This window comes from Cynoglossus semilaevis, chromosome 8, assembly GCF_000523025.1.
Source record: "Cynoglossus semilaevis isolate Cse_v1.0 chromosome 8, Cse_v1.0, whole genome shotgun sequence".
Lineage (NCBI taxonomy): Eukaryota > Metazoa > Chordata > Actinopteri > Pleuronectiformes > Cynoglossidae > Cynoglossus > Cynoglossus semilaevis.
Window position 1 is genome coordinate 26,746,851 of NC_024314.1, and position 16,648 is coordinate 26,763,498.

Here is a 16,648-nt window from a genome sequence, read left to right on the forward strand (position 1 = left end):
TGACAAAGGCGGGTGAGTGGAGTGTAGAGAGCAGAGCACTTTCCATCCATATGGTCGGCCAGTTGGCTGGTGGGCCAGTAGTCAGGTCTCAGTGATCCTGAGCCTCAGCACGCATCACTGCCAACACACACACACACACACACACACACACACACACACTCACACACACACACTCTGTTGGACAGGTGCACCAGATGTCCACTTTCCACTCCCGTGGCTGTTGTCACTAACATGCTCAGGTACCACAGGAGAGACAGTGTCCAAGTGGCAGACACTGAGACCACAGAGGACAACTGTGGACAACTGGGGGGGGACAAGGGGGTGGGACGTCCAGCTGCATCTGCCTTGGCAGGACACCCAGGTAAACATCACCCAAGGTGTGACCTGGAATATTCCACCATCATTAGAGAGGATTCAAACCTCCTGGGTTCCTTCAGTCTGAGAAAATACTCCGAAACACTCGGATCGTTTGACTTCAATCGGACTTGATCGTGAAAACCTGATCGGAGTACGTAGATCACGAGTACGATCGAAAATGGAATCTGGATTTTAAAACTCACAGTCAAAACCTTTTCTGCAGCGCCCCCTTTTGTAGACAGGACAATAGTTGAGCTCCTTTACATCAACACGTCAGTAGCTATTAGCTAAAACGGTGGTTCCTGACCATTTTTTTGGCTCGTGACACCAATTTGATGTAACAAATTTCTGACGACCCCACAAAAAATTATTAAAAAAAAGAGTAATAATGAGCCATTTTCAAAGAAATTACTAGACATCACAGATGACCCTATTTTAATTCCAGGGGACACCACATGGGGTCACAACCCAAGAATGAAAAACACTGCCCTGAAACCTTTATCTAAGACTTCTAATTTCTACAAAAATGCTTTTCTCCTTGAACATAGGAATCATAGGAAAAATTAGCCACGCCCCCCACTTTGGGAACCGCTGAGCAAAGGTATGAAAAAACACCACTGATCACACTTTCCTGCTTTGTCAGATGTCTTAAAAGCTTAGGTATCGGATACGTCCAGTTCAATGTATTCAGATAAAAGGTCTTTAGCCACGTTCATGACAGCAACAACATTAGCATCAATGCTAACAAGGGAAGAAAAAGACAAACAAAGCCTTAATTAATCAACCACAGTCAGAGAACTCTTTTTTTAACGTTAACGAAAATCTACTTCAAGATTCAGGAAGCGCAAAGATCTGTCTCCGTGTGGAGCTGAAACACATTTGTCGGAAGCCTCGTTGTTTTCATTTATTCTCCGAGGGACGTGAGAAACTCCCACACAAAATGTTTATTAAAACTCTGACAAGGAAATAACGTTGCTCAGCAACACATCGGTCGCCGACTGCGGCCTTTGAACGCAGACCCTGGAAGAAACCGCGCTGTGAGTTGTTGTTGCAGATTTGAATAACGGGGTAACGGGGCAAAGAGGAGCGCTTTTAGCGCCGCGGTACGAGCTGGAGCGGAGGAAAAACATCGACGTTTGTTTTCTGCCATGTTCTCACTTTCATGGATGTATTTTCTGACAGCACACCCAGCTGGTGGATCGGCAGGACGGGGCGGCACATCTGTTCTCCTTCCCTGCTTCAGCCTGACCTATATGAGGCCAGCTCTCACACACACACACACACACACACACACACACACACACACTGGAGGAGGCCGCCATCCCATGTGGAGCCTCAGAGTGAGCGAGCCAACCGGCTGTGACCGCTGTAATTATGAACTGTTTTCTAATTATGAAGCATTTCAGCAGCTCTGGATTAAACAATGAAACTTTTGATTTTTTTTTTTTCTGTCACGGCCAACGAGAGCTCAGAGAAAGGGTTAGAGAAACCGAACGAAGTTAACGCCGCGGGTAAACTGAGACTAATAACGAAGACTGGACCGAGGGAGGACAGCTGTCCTTCAGCTACAGGTCTCACAGCAGGACGGTGGAGACGAGAGGCGGCCATTACTGTGTCAACCCTCCATCCGTCTTCATTCATCTCAGAGGTTCCTGGAGGTAGAACTGGAGATGGACTGGAAGTAGGGGGTGTGCCTACTGCCCCCCACCCCCCCTCTCGTCCCTAGCTCCCGTCCACCTACAAGTCAAAGCCCAGATAGGACCGTGACCAAGACTCAAGGCAACCTTTGTTTCTCTGCCCTTCCGTCCCCTCATCTTCTCTGGATCCGCGGTGCGGTGCAGCGCGGCGCTGAGAGGCGACTTGCAGCCGATTGTGATTTATGTGGTGGTTGGTTGTGGTTTAGGAGTCATGAGCTGGTGGAGGAGAGAAGATGGATCCGAGGTGTGACCGGAGGAGACACTCTGATTACAGCCCTTCTCCCCTCCTTTCATCTTCATCTCCAGCACCTGCTGGTCCGCTGGCTCCTTCGGCAGCTTCGTGTCTACAAGGAAATCCCAAAACTGAGGGGGCAAGGCCAGCTTTTCTTCTGAGACAATAGCACATCATGCTAATCCATTAACAGCCCCCAGAGGAGGAGGAGCCTGATGATCCGATACTCTGCTCTCCTACTCGATACGACAGCTGACCAAATATTTTAAGACGCTGATAGTTTACTTTTTTTTAAGGCTCCCGGTGCTGTCCAATCAGGGGCCAAAATCTATAGATTGGGCCCTGGACGCTAATCAATCTTTAATCTCACTACAGGTTTTGCTTTCTGTTTATTTCAAACTTTACCTGGTCTTAAATTTAGCACTTTTTCTTAAAAAAAAATATCAATAATCAATAACCAATTTCAACTTGTCTTAACAAGAGAAATCCTTCAACTGAATGCTCCACATTCTAAAACACCACTTCACTTGAACAACATTAGCTTTCAAACAGTGCCTTTTTTTTTTTTAACATTCCCAAATGCAGTGCCAGATACTGCAGCCTCCTCCGTCTGTTCCCGGGGCTGGAGGTCAAACTGCTTCACTCTGTGTTCAAACGTGGCTGTAAATGTTATAATTTCCTAATAATGCTGCTCTTCTTCCTATGAATAGGTTTATTTATCCACACAAACACATAAATGCTACAGAATCACACACACACACACACACACACACACACTGGAGGAGGCCGCCATCCCATGTGGAGCCTCAGAGTGAGCGAGCCAACCGGCTGTGACCGCTGTAATTATGAACTGTTTTCTAATTATGAAGCATTTCAGCAGCTCTGGATTAAACAATGAAACTTTTGATTTTTTTTTTTTCTGTCACGGCCAACGAGAGCTCAGAGAAAGGGTTAGAGAAACCGAACGAAGTTAACGCCGCGGGTAAACTGAGACTAATAACGAAGACTGGACCGAGGGAGGACAGCTGTCCTTCAGCTACAGGTCTCACAGCAGGACGGTGGAGACGAGAGGCGGCCATTACTGTGTCAACCCTCCATCCGTCTTCATTCATCTCAGAGGTTCCTGGAGGTAGAACTGGAGATGGACTGGAAGTAGGGGGTGTGCCTACTGCCCCCCACCCCCCCTCTCGTCCCTAGCTCCCGTCCACCTACAAGTCAAAGCCCAGATAGGACCGTGACCAAGACTCAAGGCAACCTTTGTTTCTCTGCCCTTCCGTCCCCTCATCTTCTCTGGATCCGCGGTGCGGTGCAGCGCGGCGCTGAGAGGCGACTTGCAGCCGATTGTGATTTATGTGGTGGTTGGTTGTGGTTTAGGAGTCATGAGCTGGTGGAGGAGAGAAGATGGATCCGAGGTGTGACCGGAGGAGACACTCTGATTACAGCCCTTCTCCCCTCCTTTCATCTTCATCTCCAGCACCTGCTGGTCCGCTGGCTCCTTCGGCAGCTTCGTGTCTACAAGGAAATCCCAAAACTGAGGGGGCAAGGCCAGCTTTTCTTCTGAGACAATAGCACATCATGCTAATCCATTAACAGCCCCCAGAGGAGGAGGAGCCTGATGATCCGATACTCTGCTCTCCTACTCGATACGACAGCTGACCAAATATTTTAAGACGCTGATAGTTTACTTTTTTTTAAGGCTCCCGGTGCTGTCCAATCAGGGGCCAAAATCTATAGATTGGGCCCTGGACGCTAATCTATCTTTAATCTCACTACAGGTTTTGCTTTCTGTTTATTTCAAACTTTACCTGGTCTTAAATTTAGCAATTTTTCTTAAAAAAAAAAAAATCAATAATCAATAACCAATTTCAACTTGTCTTAATAAGAGAAATCCTTCAACTGAATGCTCCACATTCTAAAGCACCACTTCACTTGAACAACATTAGCTTTCAAACAGTGCCTTTTTTTTTTTAACATTCCCAAATGCAGTGCCAGATACTGCAGCCTCCTCCGTCTGTTCCCGGGGCTGGAGGTCAAACTGCTTCACTCTGTGTTCAAACGTGGCTGTAAATGTTATAATTTCCTAATAATGCTGCTCTTCTTCCTATGAATAGGTTTATTTATCCACACAAACACATAAATGCTACAGAATGGGACACACACACACACTAGCTCTCACATCTACTGTGTTCTGAGACTGCCACCAAGTGGCTGGGAGAGAAAATAATAATAATAATAATAATCTGCAGTGTCCTGCATGGTCATAACATTATTTAGACATTTACAAAAAAATAAATAAATCAAAGGGAAAAATCACTGATAAATTTCACACACAGGCAGCCACAGAAAGTGAAGTTAAAAAAAAACAAAAAACGAGCAGTTCACATATTTAAATTGGCACAGACAAACGCTGACTTCCCGGCACGGCCGTGATGATGAAGGTAAGCAGTTCTGAGCGAGCAGCCAGCTCTTCATCACTCCCTGCCTAGGCCTTGGAAGGCCCCAAAAGGGCGACCCCCCCCCCCAACCCTCCTCACCCCTCCTCACCCCCCTGCTCTAAGGTGCTTGGTCTAGCACTTTTCAAACTCACTAGAATTAAATGTTTTTTTTCTAATGTTCACTCGGTCGCTAACAGGCCGGAGGATTAAAAGAAAAAAAAAAAAAAACTTTTACTCCAGGTGTCCACACTTTTTTGGCTTCTTTTCAAATGTCAAAGTTAAAGTGATTTACTGGACCAACACTGAAAACATTAAATATATATTTACTCATATAAAGTGAACGTACTTGGTTTAGTCTGTCTGTATATACATCCTGTTAAATGTGGCCCAAATTTAACGTCTAAATTCGGGCCACACTTAGGTGACATTTGTCTCTAACTGTGGGCCACATTTGTCTCTAACTGTAGGCCACATTTGTCTCTAACTGTGGGCCACATTTGTCACTAACTGTAGGCCACATTTGTCTCTAACTGTGGGCCACATTTGTCACTAACTGTAGGCCACATTTGTCTCTAACTGTGGGCCACATTTGTCACTAACTGTAGGCCACATTTGTCTCTAACAGTGGGCCACATTTGTCTCTAAATGTGCGCCACAACTGTCTAACTGTGGGCCACATTTGTCTCCAACTGTAGGCCACAACTGTCTTTAACGGTGGCCCACATTTGTCTGTTAATGTGGGCCACATTTGTCTCTAGCTGTGGGCCACATTTGCCTCTAGCTGTGGGCCACAACCTTCTGATCATTTATTTTTTTATTCTTTCTGTTTAAGCAGTCTACTTTTTCTGGATTTCCAGACAGTTGGCTACATCCAAATCTCTCTCACCGTTACCACTTGTGGCCCATGTGGTTCTTTTGTTGGTGCTGAACTGATGGACAACGGTACATCATGTATATATACTGTATATATAACCCTGTCAAATGGGACACTATTCCTGGTGCAGGCAAATGTGGGCCACAACATGCAACACTTCTGACCCTTACTATATGTTGCCAAGAAGGTAAGAATGCCAATAGTCACCTGGTAAATGTGGCCTAAATGTTATTACACGGAATTGGAATTTTTCAGCCATATATGTGACCCATATTTGCTGTAGGTTTGTGTTGTGGGTCAGATCATTGTTGTTACTTTTTCAGCCGTACTGGTACCTGACTGTCAACAAGCCAACTCAACAAAAGCATTCAGCCCATAATTGCACACCAGATGGGCCAAATAGAAAGACCCATTTGTTCCACTTATAGTATGGGCTGAATCCCAAAATAAAACTCACTACAACACCTCTGATGCCTCCTCTGACAAATACTCCTCAGCTCTTCAGCTCATGACCTTGTGGCCTCGACCGTGTCTCTGCGGTGGTCTGACACCTACTCCCCCCCCCCACCCCCCACTCTGTTCTCTGTTGAAATGTGACAGGAATAACCACATCAGGATTCTTCCCAGTTCTGTTCATCCAGATCACGACTCACACTCCAAAACACACCGTGTAAAACAATCAACACCAAACACAGAGGCTGGAGGATCATTTCCTGGAAGACAGGAAAGTAAAAGGAAGAGCCGGGGCTAATGTTGACAAAGTCTCGAGGGTCAAGTACGGGATGGAATCAGACAAAAAAAAAAAAAAAAAAAATTAGAGACGGTTCTAATTTGATTCTTTGAAAAGCCAAAATTCCTGTCACGCAGATGAGAATCTTTTACTTCAGTCAAACAGGTTTTCTGTTAGAACTGAACTCTTTCAGGTTAATTTCCCTCTTTGCACATTTTATTATAAGAAACCTTTATTTTTTTAATCCCATTGTTTGTAACCCAGGCTTAAATTTATGACCTGGAGTGCAGCGAGCAGATTCTCAGCCTCGGGCTGTGTTCAATATTCCAACTAAAATCAGGTAAATGTTAAACAACTTCACTCATCCACCTGATTTATTTTAATATATATATATATATAAATAAAAAACCAACAGGACTCCGAGGGGCAAAATCCATACGTTCACAGGTTTATAAGCAGCAACTTAGTGATGAAAAACCCAAACGTCTCCATTCACACACAGAGAGAGAGAACAGTAAATCTCGGCTCAGCAGCTCGATGACACTGCATCAGTGTCAGTGGAGGAGAAACCACAGCAGCAGCAGGAGCAGGTGTTGTTTTATCACCCTCGCCTGGTGTCCTGGGCTCAGAGCAGCCCATGGAAACGGAGCTGCTGAATTAGCTGCTGAGAGGAAACAGGTGTGTTCCTGCCCCGGTGCTAAGACAATCTGCCCCGGTGCTGGTTTTACCCTGAGGTCTGTGTGNNNCCGCTGTCGTTTAACAACAGAAGAAGAGGAGGAGTGAAGTAGACCGGCCAGGTCACGTGAAATTGTACATATCAAGACGCACAAAAACATGGACGCCCGCTGCCCGCATCCAGGCCACGGGCCGCATGTTTGTGGACGGTTAGCAGAACAGGAGCTCCGTCCTGACTATGTTTAAAATGTTCTATCATCTCCACGAGAGGATGTACTGAAGGGCTGTTAGCTTAGCATAAGAAGTAGTCTCTCTCTCTCTCTCTCTCTCTCTCTCTGTCATCATTACAAGCAGACGGCAGTTGCTGCCCCCTATGGGACCACTATCACCATGCATGTCGGGTGAACACCATGCTAGCTCATTAGCATCCAATTCATCAAATTATATATATATATATATATATGTGTGTGTGAATACATGTGTAGGTGTGTGTTTATGCGAGTGTGTGTAACTGGGACTTTGGTCCGAGTGTGTTTCATGGCTCAGGTGCAGCCGGGCAGTGGCGGCGGCGGACTTTCACGTGCTGGTGTGTGTGTGTGTGTGTGTGAAGTCAGGAACTTTACATGCATGAGCGCCTCCTTCTGTGAGGGTAAAACAGTTCATGGTGCCACGAGCAAACTTCTGTTTAAATATTCATGAGCGGCCTCCTCCGTAGGCTTGGTCAGCAGCAGATCATTTAAACTGCATACTGAGTGAACATGTTCAACCTGCAGTCGGAGGTTCGCTTAATGACTTGATGAGATTTTTTTTTTTTTTTTGTCTAAAATGCCTGGAAAACATTTGGAATAAAATATCCAATTAGCTGCAAAATTAATTCCACTTTTTTTTTACTAACACTTGTTCGCAGGTCCCCAGGCACCAGAATTAAGAAAAGAATGTTTGAAATTGATCCGTTCATGAGGACACATCACAGTAACATCAGGTGACGTCACGGTCAATTTAATAGTAAATTAAACTTTTAAAACTAGGTTTTCAATTAAATGATTCTCTTTATCAATTAATTTTTTTTTTGTAATTTTTAACACATAGCCAATAACTTGTTAAGGAGGGATAATTATCATTATTATTGGTTAACTTTTACAACTTTTAGTTGTGTGACTACATATCAGCGCCACCTGTTGGCTTGGATTTACGTGGTTCTCGGCCTAATCACACCTGTCAACTCGTCCATCGCCGTCGTAAATAATTCAAATCTCAGTGCACTTCCCTGATGTAGCCCAACTGTTAACCTGAACCCATCTGTCGCTCCGACTGCACATCTCACTGATGTCTCACTTTCTCCTAGTGTCAGTACAACACTCTCCGTCTAAACTCTTTGGCCTAAATACCAATCAACTAAATTATGACCACTGCCCACTCGTTAGCAGCAGCACTAACAATTTTTATTCCTAATCAGGGAAACGGCGACCGTTAAAGATTTGACAAAAGAAGAAGATTTTAAACACATAATAATGAACATTTGACGGCAGAACATGTCGTGAAATATTAACGCACGGAAATATAATGAGGCGGAACCGTAATAAACGAGAGACACTTGAGCTGCTTAATGTCCCACCATATCTGTGTGATATATTGAACATAAGTAGTTATGTTAATGAGGCCATTAATTAAGCTAATTCACATTCATTAGTAAATAATTCTGTGTCAGCATCCTTGTCTCCACATAATGGCCATTATTAATGGCGGCGGCGCCGCAGCTTCACTCGTGAAGCGGCTACAGCAGTTTGGAGAAAATTATGTGGTTTTTTTTTTTCTTCTTTTTCTTTTTCTTTCTAATTAATATCTAAATTTATCCAGTGAGGTGTTTCAAAGTTTAATCAGCTCATCGACTGCGGCTTCTCTGTGATAATGATGTTCTGAGACGCTGGTTTCTAGGCATGAGAGAAAAGTGTGCACGTGATGTGCACGTGACAAAGTGGATGAATGAGACTTCAACTGTGTTAAAGATCGCTGACCTGATCGCACTTATTTATTAAAAGGCTCATTTTTTTTCCTTTTCTTTTTTTTATAAAAACATTTCTCAGGGAGGGTTACAGATATGGTTCACAGGCCAATTTTTGACACTTTGCCGCTGCCAATTAGGTCCAGAACTTTTTCCCGACTTTCTCTCGTCACGATCTTCCCTGAGGGATAATAAAGACTGTGACAGTGGGGAGGGAGAAGGGTGATTTTCCTCACTCCTCACTGTATTTTTCACACTATAAGTCGCACCAGCCAAAGGATGAAAAAAAAAAGACTTAAAAGAGTAGCTGATACTGGTACTCAACACAAGCCTAGATTGCCCCCTAGTGGCTGTCAGTGTGAAAATAAACATGCGAAACATGCGACTTATAGTCCAGCTAATACAGTATTTGGATCTACTGGATCTAAACCAGGAAAACAAAAAGTATTTGTACTGTAGACAGAGAATCTCGTCGTACTTGTAGTGTTTCAAAGTCACATTAATGCAGTGGTTCTCAAACTAGATCTGCAGCCCTCCTTTTGTACATAGATAGAAGTAATGTGGAGCCCTCTACTGTACATTGAAAATATTGTAGCTGTTGCTTCAAATCTCCACAAAGAACTGCTAAAAATGACTACTAAAAAAAAATGTTGTCCACAGCGAGGGACGGGGTACAACACCCTGGACAGTTCATCAGTACATCACAGCAACCACAAATTATTATTGGGTATATAACATTTTTATATCCTATCATAACGACCTCATTCTTACCAATCTAATATATTATATAGTACAGTACAGTCTAATACAGTCCAGTCCAGTCCAGTCCAGTTTAGTCCAGTACAGTCCAGTCCAGTACAGTACAGTACAGTACAGTCCAGTCCAGTTTAGTACAGTACAGTACAGTACAGTCCGATACAGTATAGTACAGTCCAGTCCAGTCTAGTCCAGTCCAGTCCAGTCCAGTCCAGTCCAGTATGGTACGGTACGGTACAGTACAGTCCAGTCCAGTACAGTCCAGTCCAGTATCCACCAGTCCAGTATGGTACGGTACAGTACAGTCCAGTACAGTACAGTACAGTACAGTCCAGTCCAGTTTAGTACAGTACAGTACAGTACAGTGCGATACAGTATAGTACAGTCCAGTCCAGTCTAGTCCAGTCCAGTCCAGTCCAGGCCAGTCCAGTATGGTACGGTACGGTACAGTCCAGTACAGTACATGCCGCTCATCAGAACATGTGGTGTAGTGTTTACCAGCGGGGCTCAGGTGGTGCACGGTTTCATGTCTCCGTTGAAATAAAGCAAAGAGGCAACTGTGGGTCTTTAACTAAATTTAGTTGGACATCAGAGCAGATGGGCTCGCGGCTCAGTCACCGGAGATAAAAACGCATGAATGGTGAATGAGAAAAGAACAGAGGGGAGTGAGATGTTTTCATGCCTGTGGGATGGTGTGACTCCCCCTGAAAAGTTAAGGTCCTTGAAGGTTATTTTTGGACGTGTGACAAAGAATGACGTCTGTTTGGACGCCGGGGAGTAGAGAAAATTTAAACTCACATTAAATATATTTTTTCATACATTCAGGTTGTGATTACAGACTGGAATTTGTTCATTCCAAAACATAGGATCAATCACATTCAGGTTGTGATTACAGACTGGAAGTTTAAAATGTTCATTCCAAAACATAGGATCAATTTCCTAGTTATTCACACAGTGTGAAATCTTGGCCTGTTTAGTTGAACACAACACTAACATACTCACAGGGATTGAAGAAAGACACGAGACACAAATCTAACAAGAGTCTCTTATTTTTTGTAGCATTTGCTGCCACCTAGTGGAAGAGTATGAAATTGTTCATTGCAAAAACAAATAGATGGCGATAGATTTTTTTTTTTAATATATATCTTCCTTAGACTTTTTTTTCCAAGCCTCAAACGAACCAACATCGAGTTAGTCATCACTGACTGACCAACGTGTTGGTAGGATGATGAAAATGTGAACTAAAATTTGAACATTCTGACCACACACTGACCCTGGGTTCCTGTTTGCGTCTCTGACTCACCTCACACGGACGTCTTTGACAAACACTGACAGGATGAACTCATGAACTTATGGGTGTTTGTGTACTTTTCGTATAACGATAGCCACTGACTGTCAGTCACGACTGCTGCAGTAATCTAAACAGAACTGGTAGGAGACTAGACGGTCACTCCGTGTGTGTGTGTGTGTGTGTAGGTGAGTAATTGCGCCGGGTGCTGACAGGTGCTGGAGGAGAAGTATGACCAGACTGGTCTGCTGTCCTTTAGGAATGCATCATTTCACCATTTAACTCTTGACTGATGGCATGACAGCTGTGTGTCCGTCTGTCTGTCTGTCTGCAGCACGCACACACACACACACCATCACTCAGAGGTCATGAACCCTCTGCCAGAGACTGGTCACATCTCACACACATACACTTGCAGACATAATCTACAAAATAACTTTGAACACAACAACTCCAAACACCACCTACTGGCCATACTGAAAAATTGAACCTTTTGGTAAATGTGTAAGGCATGCATGACAACCACTGCACTAAGGAACCTCAGGGACCTCTCCTAATACCAACACTAATACTGCTAACACTACTATACCACCACTTGTCTAATAATATCGGCCGGACGATATTATCGGCCCGATATTAGCATTTTATGTAATATCTGTAGGAATCGTTATCGGTTTTTCCTCCGACAATAAAAACCCGATAATGCAACGCCTGGGTTTCGCTGAATGATGTGAGTCCTAAAAATAGTTTTGGGGATATCCGGCTGCATATTAAAGTGAAAGTCGCTAGATGGCAGCATTGCAGCTCATTTTATTAATGTCATACTCATACAGTAGTTTGTACAAATAAATAAATAAATGTTTGGACAATATCAACATATCGGATATCGGTAAAAGGTTAGTATCGGACATCCCTATTACTACTGTATGTACTGCAACATGTACTCCATGCAGTACAGTATCCAGTGCGGTGGACAAGGAGCCCGAGCGGATCTGTCAAATTGTGTCACCATTTTGTCACAGTGTACAAATGATAAAAAGCGTCTGGTCTGCCACTGTGTCCGGGCGCCGACTAAAAATACACTGAATCCATCAAGCACCGCAGCGGGGTGGACACAACGCTCCGAGTGACTCCGAGGTGTCATTTAAACTGTGTTAACGCGCCCGATGTACTGTTATGGAACGCAGCATTTAGGGACAAAAATGTGAGTGAGGAGAGAGAGAGAATTCATGTGTCAGGAAAGGTCAGCAAGGAAGAAAACTTCTGTAAAGCCAGAGTGAGACCAATAAAGACGCTTGGGTTTGTGCTTTGTTCATTCTAAGGGGACAGGGGAAAAAAATACTTTTTCGCTCCAGCAGTGGGCGTCGTAGCGATGGTTCTCATCATGATTTAGTACAGCTTTGGAACTGGATGTTCCATATGCAACCATTGAGGAGAAATGATTTATTTTTTTTACCATAAAACAGTCGTAATCAGGCACAAGGCGGTGAATGGACCATCAATCTTTTACTACTAGGTGTTAAAGAAATAATAAAAAGTTTTACTTTACTTTTTTAATTTACATTAGTCTGCATTGTATTTATTTTATTTTATTTTTTTGTATTTTTTAACTGTTCCCAAATCCCCGGTTGCAAGTTGCAAAAATCATCTGGACTATCGCTGTGACGACCCGTAACAAGGGCAAAATACAAATAAAAAACAAATAAATGAAGATTATCTGGGATTTAATAATACATAGTGATGAAAAACGCTAAGATGGCGTTAACACGAATGACGTCATCTTAGCAGGTTTGTCAATGCTCCGCTGTGTTTACAAAACACTTAAGCTGCACAACAAAAGTAGAGAAGTAGCAGACACTTTCAACTTAGTTTTTGTTTTTCTTATTAGTCTAAATATTCGGGTGTGTCAGTGTGAAGCAGGTGGAGACCACAGGTCACTTACCCGAATCTTGCTTTAACCTGAAGACCGAGCACCGGGACCAATTTGTTGGACGACAATCACCAAACTCCTTTTTGTTGTAGTATTTGTTGGCCTTCAAATTAAGGCAGAACTTCGGTCAAATAGTCAACAAATATATCACAAAATAAACGTTACTTGTTTTTTATTGCTATACGACCAAACATATGGTAAAATACTTAATAATAAAAAATATATGTACATACATACACACGTCGAACAACTGCAGCAGCAATCAGTTCAGGGAGAGGAAGTAATTGATTGCAGCTGCACCAATGTGGACTTCATTCAAAGAGTTACACTGACCTCATGTGGCTACAAGCAAGTACTGCAAATTTGTACCTCGAAAATCTTGTTGTAGATTAACATTAAAAACAACCGTATTGTACATATATTTAAATTGACATTAGATCAGCCATAAATATTTGAGTCATTTTGACGTTTTTCCCTCTACACGTCGATAATATCCGTATATTAATTAGCATGTACACCGAGACAGGAAACTCTACACGTCGATAATATCCGTATATTATTAGCATGTACACCGAGACAGGAAAAAACAGGACAAACAGGACAGTGCTGGACAAAAACAGCACTTCGGTTGTTAACGGTTGACGATGAAGAAACATTAACTCTTCATTAAATCATCTGAATGTTCATTAAAATGTGGGATTCGAGGTCTCCGGCATTCTTACAGCCACTTTTAGTAAGAAATGGGATTGGCTCCAGCGCCACCATGCGACCCCGCATTGGAATAAGCGGTGGATAATGGATGTTAGCTTAGCTTTTTAGCACACCTACAAACAACGTCATTTTCTTTAATTCTCTCCATTATTTCTAGCATATTAATATAACTGTGTTTATTTTTGGATAAGACAATTTTTTTTAATTTGATAACAAACTAACAAATGTAAAATGTAAGATATGTTCATTATTTCAATCCTCTTTTCTTATTTTTCTTTCAGCTTTGTCCTTTTTTCAGCGATTGCGACAGCAAATCATTGATTTCCATTTCTCCCTTTATTTTAATTATTTTAATTTAAATTATTTTAACTTTATTTTAATCCCAATTATTTTAATAATAATCTTAATTTCTTTTATCGACGAGTGTGAATTTAAACAGCTGTTGTGCTATGCTAGCTATCATGCTAACGACAATGTTGTGGTTGATATTATTAGACAATGTGTGTATTAAATGGCGGTCATATGACCACCTTACTGTTGACAAAGAACTACAACTTACCCTCAGTGGTAGAAGTATTTTCTTTTATTTGAATGACACGTTCATGTGTCGAACAGTGAAGCACACATTTTTATTTCATTTAAAACAAAAACAGCAAGTGTCCAACTTTGGGTTTTTTATTTCCGCCTTTTACAATCTGAAAAAAATGTGCATCAACTCACGGTGGACAAACGAAAAAATAGGTCAAAAGAGCATGAACGTGGCAGAGTCCGTGGGAGGCGTCTCTGTGCTCCGTGTAGAAAGCCTGTAAATCTGCTGACACGCTGCTACTGTACGACACCACTGACAGTGAAGCAGAGTACTAGAACTGGATATGAAACATTTACAAGCTCTATGCAGTTTTAAAAACACTGTTCCTGTCACCGTGACGTGGATGAGCCAACCAGCTCCGACATCTAATCTGCAGCCACCCAGTCTTCATTACTCCATCATCTCAAAGGAATTCAAACTGGTTTCTTTAACAACAACAACAAAACAAAAAAAGACAACATTCTGTAAACACAATCGTAGGCAGAATATGGCAGACAAAGTTCAAGATTTGGCAAAAAAAAGAAATAAGAAAAAAAAAGAATACATTCTGTGCTTTATCCAAGTGCATTCTGTGAAGATTCTCCAACTCCTCTGGAGTAAATTTTGAAAACGAATCAGATTAGAAAAGGTTTAAGTTAAAAGCTTTAAGACTGGAAGGATCGTCAACTCACTGACGACGTAAATTATTTACTCATTTTTCAGTTCAGTTCAAAATTCAATGTTTATATCTAAAAAAAAAGAAAAAAAACACGACATTACAAACATGTCGAAGGAGAATGACTTTCTGTGGCTGATGTAAAATAAAAAGCTGGACACTGGAACTGGTCAGTTACATCTGTAGTAACTTCATATCCAGTCCAGTGGTTATGACAACTGGACTTGAAGACATTGAAACCTTGACATCTCAGTCAGTCCGAGGGGCAGATTCGTCAAACAACTCTTGAAAAATGATAACATAAGTGCGATTAAAGATTCAAAACTAATTTTCACAGAGTAAAAACCTTCAGAATAAAAGAAAAACAAAATGTTTGAATGTCAAGGACGTGCTTTTACCAGTGGTTTGACTTTTACAAAACAACAACAAAAATAAAACAAACAAAAAACAACAAAAAACAAAAAAAATTCTTCAGCTTTTACAACTGGGCCACAGGAGGCGCCGATGAGAGCGGAGCCTCCTCTGTCATAATAAAAATCTGGAGATCAGTCTCGGCTCTGGTCTCTGTCGATTTCACTACACACAGTAAAGAGTCCGATTGAGTTTGGCATTTTATGTCTGCACGTCAAAACCATTCTACAAATGCAAAGACCAGCTTCAATCTTGCGAACGGTGTCTTAAAGTATATATAGAATTCTTTTTATTTTTTATTTTTTGTTTTTTAAAGCCTACACATTGAACCTCTGGGAGCAGTGTTACAGCACCCAGACCACTGTCACCTGGCTTTACACAAAAGCACAGACGAGAATTAACATTACAAATGAATTGTGGAGGTTACTGTAGCTCGGTGGTTCTCAAAGTGGGGGGCGGGTCCTTCTAGGGGGTGCGGGAATTCAACTATTTTTTTTTCTTAATAATTTTTAACAAAGTGGCTCAACCTGTTCTTTTTTAATAGAAAGGATATGTCCTATGTTAAATTAGAATATGAGTTAGGTTTGATTGTTGAAAATAAAGTTCAGTGGAACCACAACATAACAGTGGTATTACTCTTTACTATAACATTCTGGTGGTCTCTTTCTTTTACAAGCCGCCCTGAGCTGATGGTTTTGTAGGTAATTAGATAAAAATAAAACTTTAAGCCCACTGTGTTCACCACTTTTCGTACCCTGCTGAAAAAAAACAATGGCGCCTCCTGCTGTAATCACTGCCTTATTCAGATGCTGTTTTTTTTTTTTTTCAAACTATCTGAACATACTAATTTTTGACTTTGAGTCACAGACTCAGACTGGAGTCGTATACTAAACACACGAGTCGAGGCTTCCATACTTTTGTTGTTTGTAGCTACTACATCTGTGTTGACATACGTGGAATATCACAGGGAATAAGTGCAGAGTTTGTTTATGTCTTCAGAATGAATTAGATTAGTTGTTAATTAATATTAGTCAAATGAGCACTTGTTGAATTTGACATGTCGAGGACTGCGATGCGTTAAAAGACCACAGCGACAGCAGCAGGTGATGACCAGCCCCAACAGAAATACATCAAAACATAACTGATGTTTTGGTTTTTTTTAATTTTTGCGAACACTGACCATGGTTTCCAGGTGACTGAGTGAACTAATGTCAGAGGTTCCAGTTAATGGTGAAATAAAGTGCAGTTAAAATACCATTACACACAAAAAAAATTTAAATATGTACAGATTGTGCCTCAGGGACAC

At 42.0% G+C, this 16,648-nt stretch overlaps 1 long non-coding RNA gene across 1 annotated transcript in view; it reads right to left on the bottom strand.

Moving 5' to 3' along the window:
- LOC112487382 (uncharacterized) overlaps nt 1–13,263 on the bottom strand; it is a 52,319-nt gene extending 39,056 nt beyond the window's left edge. The window contains exons 1-2 of the long non-coding RNA XR_003050435.1: nt 13,210–13,263; nt 12,989–13,079 (exon numbers count right to left, since the gene is read on the bottom strand). This is a non-coding gene — a long non-coding RNA (uncharacterized LOC112487382). The remainder of the gene's footprint in view (nt 1–12,988; nt 13,080–13,209) is intronic.
- Nucleotides 13,264–16,648: the final 3,385 nt, after the last annotated feature.